Raw genomic sequence first — 7,020 nt, 5'->3', positions numbered from 1 at the left:
AGTGTTAGGTCTGGAAGGCAAGTCTTATTCCCAGCAACCTCCAGGAGCCCCCAGCCCTGTTTCCCTCCAAAAGCTCCTCCCTTCTCCAACTGTCCCCAACTCCCATTCCCAGTTCCACTTGTCACCAGGAGAACTTGTCACCTGTTACCAGTGGGCATTGTGGCACAGTCACATGTCTAATCTGTGTGTGGCCTGTCCCCTCTCCTGCTTTGTAAGGTCTATGCAGGAAGTATTCCTGCACCCGTTTCACAGGTGAAGAAACTGAGGCTCGGTTAGGTAGGAGCCACCAGTGAATGTTATAGGATGGCATCCTGACTCTTCACTCTCTAGTTCTGATAATACATATTAGGAACTTGTGGTATGCATTTCTCTTTTCAGGTTTCACCACCACTGCCACTGCCACCGCCGCCATCACCATCACCACCATCATCATCACCATCACCATCACCACCATCACCATCACCACCATCATCATCACCATCACCATCACCACCATCATCATCACCATCACCATCACCACCATCATCACCACCACCATCATCATCACCATCACTGCCAACACCATCCTCACCATTATCACCACCACCATCACCATCACCACCATCATCATACAATCATCATGGTGTGTGCATGTGCCACAGTGTGCAAATAGAGGACAGAAGAAAATCTCCTCCACCTTCTTCTCTTTTCTGCTATGTGTCTTAATCCAGGCTAGCTGGCCCCTGAGCTTCCAGAGGATTACAGAAGTTTTCGTTGCCTCCAATCTTTAAAAAAAAAAAAATTAAAAAGTTTTTAACCTGGGCTTGGCTTGAGTCCTCATGCTTCTGTGGTGAGCACTTTTACCCAGTGAGCCACCTCACTGGTCCCACAGGAGGTTGTTCCTGCTGGGGTCTGGGAGCACACAGAGGAACAAGATGTTTTGGTGCCCAAGCAACCTTCCAACTTTCTATCCAACCATTCAATTACAGAGGCAGACACTGAAACCTGTAATTTAGATTGAAGAGAGGAAAAAAAAATACTGTGCATGCTTGGTGGGGGTGTTGAGGGGGTCGATGGAGCAAGGGGCCTAAGAATGATCCTGACAGGGAACACAGAGTCCCTGAGTGGCACCAAGGAGAGGTGATAGAGAAGGCCGAGAAGGCCGTTCCTGAGGGGTTCTTTTCAGGGGTCCCGATAAAAGCTGTTACATGAGCTAAGAGGCTCGAGGAGACCAGATACTTCCTAGGGGCGTTAATCTGATGGAATTCAACATCACCATTGAAACGCATAGCTGAGCATGTCTGTGAGGAATTATCTGGGTAATGACTTGGGGGAGACCCGCCATTTTATGAGCTGGGATCCCAGATGAAATAAAACAGAGAAAAGGAGCTGAGAGCTAGCGTTTCTCTCTCTGCTTCCTCACTGTGGACGCAGTGACTGGTTGCCTCTTGCTACTGCGCTTTCCCCTGGGACTTCCTTCCTGAAGTTGCCGCTGTTGGGGGTTCAGTCCTAGTGATGGTAAAAATAGGGTACCGGGTGCCACAGGCAGGGTGGGAATCTGAGCAATGGGAGGGGCGTGGCAATGGGAGGGGCGTGGCCTGCCTGTGAACTAGCCACAGTGAGGAGGCCATGATAGTGGCATGGAGTCTGGCCTAGGGTTATCTCCAAAGTTTACCTCCCCAGGCATGGTCCTTGTTCCGGAACAGTGGTCTACTTAGGGCTGGGTGGGATAGGAGGTGATGGGATGTGCTGGGGAAGCCCTGTGTTTTCTGCCACCATCTGTGTGGAACCTCCAGCTGATAGTCCTCCCAGGAGGGTGGGGGAGGGTTGAGTTTCATAACACCCTCTCCCCTTCCCCCAATGTCCCCAGAGGGCAAGAAAAGAGGAAGCACTTGTGGACTTCCTCTTGGTCAGGGCATACCAAGCTCGGCAGCTTCTTGTTGAAGGGGCAGAACCAGGCCTGCCTGTAGGTTCTTCTAGAACAAGGGTCCTAGGCATGGCCATGTCCCTCTCCCCCAACATTGGTCTAGAACATCCTCTGGCAGGGCTGTCAGATTAGGGAGAACAATCTCATCTCTTCGTTTAGTTTTCGGGACTGGTGGTGAAGGTAGCAGACTGGAGCAAGGCTTTACCGGGAAGCCCAGGTTGGCCAGCGATCTTGCCCCTATCGGCACATGTAACATGCCGTGTGTGCCAAATGAGGTTCCTCTCTTCTCTGAGCCTGTCAGCCCCCTACTTGGCATCCTGCTGATGTGTATGTGTTCCACGGGAACACGGTAAAGGCTGGGCAGGATGGCTCTCTCATGCCTGTAGAAGGACTGTAGCATGATGCAGAATGAGGTCCTTTCTCAACTTTTTTCCCCTCCCCCAGACAAGGAAGAACATGGAGGGCACAGCCCTGGAAGGGCATGTGACTCAGGAAAAGTCTGGAAGCTCTACTCTCCCAGCCCACAAGAAATAGGGACACAGAAGAGGAAGGAACGTCGGACCAGAGAGGGGAGTGACTTTCTATATTTGGATTCACTTTTCCTTTTTAATTAGAATGCCTTTTTGCAATTAAAATAATAAAAAACAAAGAGACTGGTGAATATTGCTATTAAGTGTCCTGTTTCCCAAATACTTTACTATGTAGTTTAAAAACATAACAACTGGGTGTGGTGGCACATGCCTTTAATCCCAGCACTCTGGAGGTGAGTTTGAGGTCAGCCTGCTCTACAGAGAGAGTCCCAGGACAGCCAGGGCTACACACTGAAAAGCTGTATCAAAAACAAAACAAAACAAAACAAAACAAAACAACCCCCAAAAAAGACAAACAAAACCATGTAACAGAATTGAAAGAATTTTTCAGTACTATATTTAACCCCTCTGTTGTGCCATTAATATATTACCTCTTTTTATTACGTGTGTCCACCAATCTATTGTGTGTGTGTGTGTGTGTGTGTGTGTGTGTGTGTGTGTGTGTGTGTGTGTGTGTGTTGTATGTGCTCATCGCCTGTGTATACAGAAGTCCCTTGGGATGATCTCCAGTTTCCTTTAGGCAGGGCCTTTCACTGGACCCGAAGCAAGACTGTCAGCCAGCAAGGCCCCACCATGGTGCTGGAGTCACAGACACCTGTGTAGCAATGCTCAGCTTTTTATGTGGGTTCTGGGCATTCAGTGTCAGGTCCTCATGTGAGTGCCGCATGCTCTCTCACCTGCTGAGTCATCTCCACAGGTTCCACTTCATCTTTGTTTGTGGAAGAGACTCCTAAAGGCTAGGCAAGAGCTCGGTCACTGAGCCAAGCATCCCTTCCAATTTATCATTTCTTCCTCCCTTTTTTGAGACAGGGTCTCCCTCTATGCCCCAGTTGGCTGGAACTTGTTATATATATTTATATAACAGGCTGGTCTCAAACTCACAGAGGTCCACCTGCCTCTGCTCCCAAGTGCTGGGGCTAACGGCGTGCACCACCACACCTGGCTTGATTTACGTATTTCTGCCTTGTATGGATGAGTGTTTTTGCCTGTGTGTGTGTAAGTGTGTCCCGTGCATGTGATGCCCTTGGGGTCAGAAGAGGGAACTGGAGTTGCAGGTAGTTGTGGATGGCCATGTGGGTGCTGGGAACTGATCCTGGGTCCTTTGTAAGAGCAGCCAGTGCCTTTAACCCCCCCCCAGTTGTCTCTCCAGTCCCAATTTATGTTCCTTAATATTTTTTTATTATTGCGAGTGTGTATAATGGGGTTGTGTGTACAGGCACCACGCTGAGAGTGTGGAGGACAGGGGACAGCGTTATGGAGACATTTCTCTCCTTCTACCTTTACATGGGCTCCAGGGATTAACCTGGATCACAACAAGCGCTTCACCCACTGAATCATTTTGCTTCCTCTGTTATCAGTATATTTTAGATGCATTTCACAGTAAACTATTTCTCTAAACTTAAAATGTGTTTATTTTATTATTTTACTTGTCCAGGTGTTTTGCCTGCATGTGTGTCTGTGTGCCAAGCATGTGCTTGGTGCCTGTGGAGGCCAGAAGAGGGAATTGAATGTCTTGGAACTGGGGTTACAGATGGTTACGAGCTGCTATGTGGGTGCTGCAAATCGAAACCCTGTTCCCTGGAGGAGCGGCCAGTGCTCTTTAACTGCCATCTCTCCAGCGACACCGTAGATTATTTCAAGACAACCAAGAGCACGACAGCCGCTGTTCATTTGCTGAATTTTTAAAAACCCATATACAGCTCTGTAAATTAAACTCATTGAGCTGTATATTCTACGACTCCAGAAGGTTCTATATTGTCCTATACTGTGTTCATGTTGCTCATATCCTAACTTAGCACTCGGCACAGGCGGTCGACACCGTGAGCAACAAGGGCTCGAAAAACGTGTGAGTCGAGCCTGGTGGTGACGGTGGCGGCACACACCTTTAATACCAGCACTTGGAAGGCAGAAGCAGGTGGAGCTCTGTGAGTTTGAGGCCAGCCTGATCCACAGAGCCAGTTCCAGGACATCCAGGGCTACTCAGAGAAACCCTGTCTTAAAAAACCAAAACCAGCCTGGAGAGATGGCTCAGGGGTTAAGAGCATTGGCTGTTCTTCCAGGGGTCCTGAGTTCAAATCCCAGCAACCACATGGTGGCTCACAACCATCTGTACCTGTCATGCAGACAAAAAACCAAAACCAAACAAAAGCCAAAAAAAATTTGGGCCAAAGAGATGGCTCAGTGGTTGAATGCTTTGGGAGTGGATACACCATCTGTAATGAGTGGCCCTTTTTTGTGTCTCCATTGAGGCCAAAACTGAATGCTTTGTGTATTCCATTGAGGGTATTCCTCATAGACTCAGTCCTAAGTAAGCATTCCTTCTCAATGTCTTGTGTTAGCCAAACACCACTGTGTAACGAATTTGCCCCAAATTGGGTACCCTCAACATAGGTGTGTTTACTGCCACCCAGTGTCTCTGGGTCACAAATCTGGAAGCAGCTCAGTTTAGTGATTCTGACGGGAGCCTCTGTCTCCCTGTCAAGTGATTCGCTGTCATCTGAAACTGTTTCAGCATGCCTCAGTCACATGGCTGTTAGCCGGAGGCCCCAGTCCCTCATCAAGTGCACCTCTGCCTTGGGCTGTCTGCATGTGCTGTTGGATGGTGGCAGGCTTCCCCAGAGTGGGCAAGCCATGAGAACCAAGTCTGTTCAGTACAGGAGGGGTCTGCACAGAGCATGAATACCAGGAGGTGAGATTTACTGGAGAACACAGTGGCTATAAATACTTTCTTTCTTTCTTTCTTTCTTTCTTTCTTTCTTTCTTTCTTTCTTCCCTTCTTTCTGTCTGTCTGTCTATTTTTTGAGATAAGAGTTCCTCTGTGTAACCCTGGCTATCCTGGAACTCACTCTGTAGAGCCTCGAACTCACAGAGATCCACCTGCCTCTGCCTCCTGAGTGCTGGGACCAAAGGCGTGTGCCACCACTGCCTGGCTGTAAGTACACATTCAAATCTCCCAAACACCACGGGTAGTGCTAAGCTTCAGGGAGTGAAATATTATAACTCAGAAGTATCGCTTCCTTACAGAATGTGTGTGCACCTGTGTGCTGGTGGGCGTGGCAGATCAGACACATGGAAGCAGATGGTATCTGTTGAGCTCAGTAGACAGCAACAACAGTAGAATAGTGGTCCGAAGGGTAGTTTTGCTGTGTTGTGTAAAGAGAATATCTTGGCTCGTAAAGAGAATATCTCCTTCCCTTCTTATTTCACAGCCAACACACTTCCCAGCTCAGAGCTGACAATGGCAACCTTTCTGTCTGTATCTGTCCAGAACTATTCCACAACACACAAAGACATCCCCTACAGTACTCTAAAGCACATTTTCTGGCACACTGTCTCTTGCCCCTGCCCACACATATTTCGTTAGAAATACCTTTGTGTCAGCACAGAGAGTTACCGAATCCTTATTTATGGTTGTATAGTATTCCATTATCTTCAGGACCTACAGTTTATCTAGTCAGCCCCCTGCCATCCACTATTTGGTTTACTTTAGTCTCCGTCAGTAGTGTGCCCATCCGCATCCACTTGTGAGGGTATGAGCGAGGGTGGGCATCCTGGCAGGGAGCTGCATTTAAATCCTGGCATCAGTTTCTGACACTCACAACCACAGCCTCAAAAATCAATCATCAAACATTCTGAACTTTGCCAATCACACAGCTGACAGATGGATTCCCCAGCTAATGCCGATTTTTGACCTCTTTCTTCAGGAGTGACGTAGAACTGCCTCACCACAAGCTTCAGGGCCACTCCAGTTTTGCTTTCTGCAGAAATATGACACCTGCTTTTCTGTTAGGGTCTCACATGTTTGCAGATCTCTTTATTCATTAAAGGCTCCACCCCTTAGTCTATATGGAGAGCCTGAGAGACTAATTTTCTTTTGAAACGGGTGTGCTTTAGACAAAAGTGTCTGTCAGTCACAACATTGTCTGCCAGTCACATCAGAGTCTACAGTGTGAGAACCTGCAGTGGGGAGAGGGAGAAGGGATATGGGAAGGGAGGAGGGATGTGGGGAGGTGTGTGGGAATGGAGGAGGAGTGTGGAGAGGAAGGAGGGTTGTGAGGAGGGAGGAGGGTTGTGGGGGGCAGAAGGTGCATCAGGCACTTGTCAGCTTTGCACATGATGGCTGTGTCTGGTGCTGAAGATTATGCGCTCATTATGACAGGGAGCTAGCAAGACAAGGCAGGCTGGCCTGGCTTTATGGCCTCGGTTTGCCCTGTATCTGAGCCACCCTAGGGAGGATGGGAATATAAGAGCGGGGTCACCCAAATCTGTACCCCGAGCCTAGATGAGGAGTAGTTGGACCCAGAATTTCCAAGGAACTTCATTTAACAGTAGAGCCAGGCCAGATGTGGGTCACGCCTGTAATCCCAGAACTGGAGAGGCAGAGCTGAGGGTTCGATACCAGCCTGGCAGGTATTGAAATCTTGGCTCAACACAACGAAAATGGAAACCCATTAATGTCAACTCCTAGTCTGTCTATTCCAAGAGGCCAGTGTCTTCGTGCTAGGAAGTTCTTTCTTTCCTCTC

This window comes from Rattus rattus, chromosome 5 (assembly GCF_011064425.1).
Source record: "Rattus rattus isolate New Zealand chromosome 5, Rrattus_CSIRO_v1, whole genome shotgun sequence".
In the NCBI taxonomy this organism is placed as follows: domain Eukaryota; kingdom Metazoa; phylum Chordata; class Mammalia; order Rodentia; family Muridae; genus Rattus; species Rattus rattus.
This window is presented reverse-complemented; position numbering follows the sequence as displayed.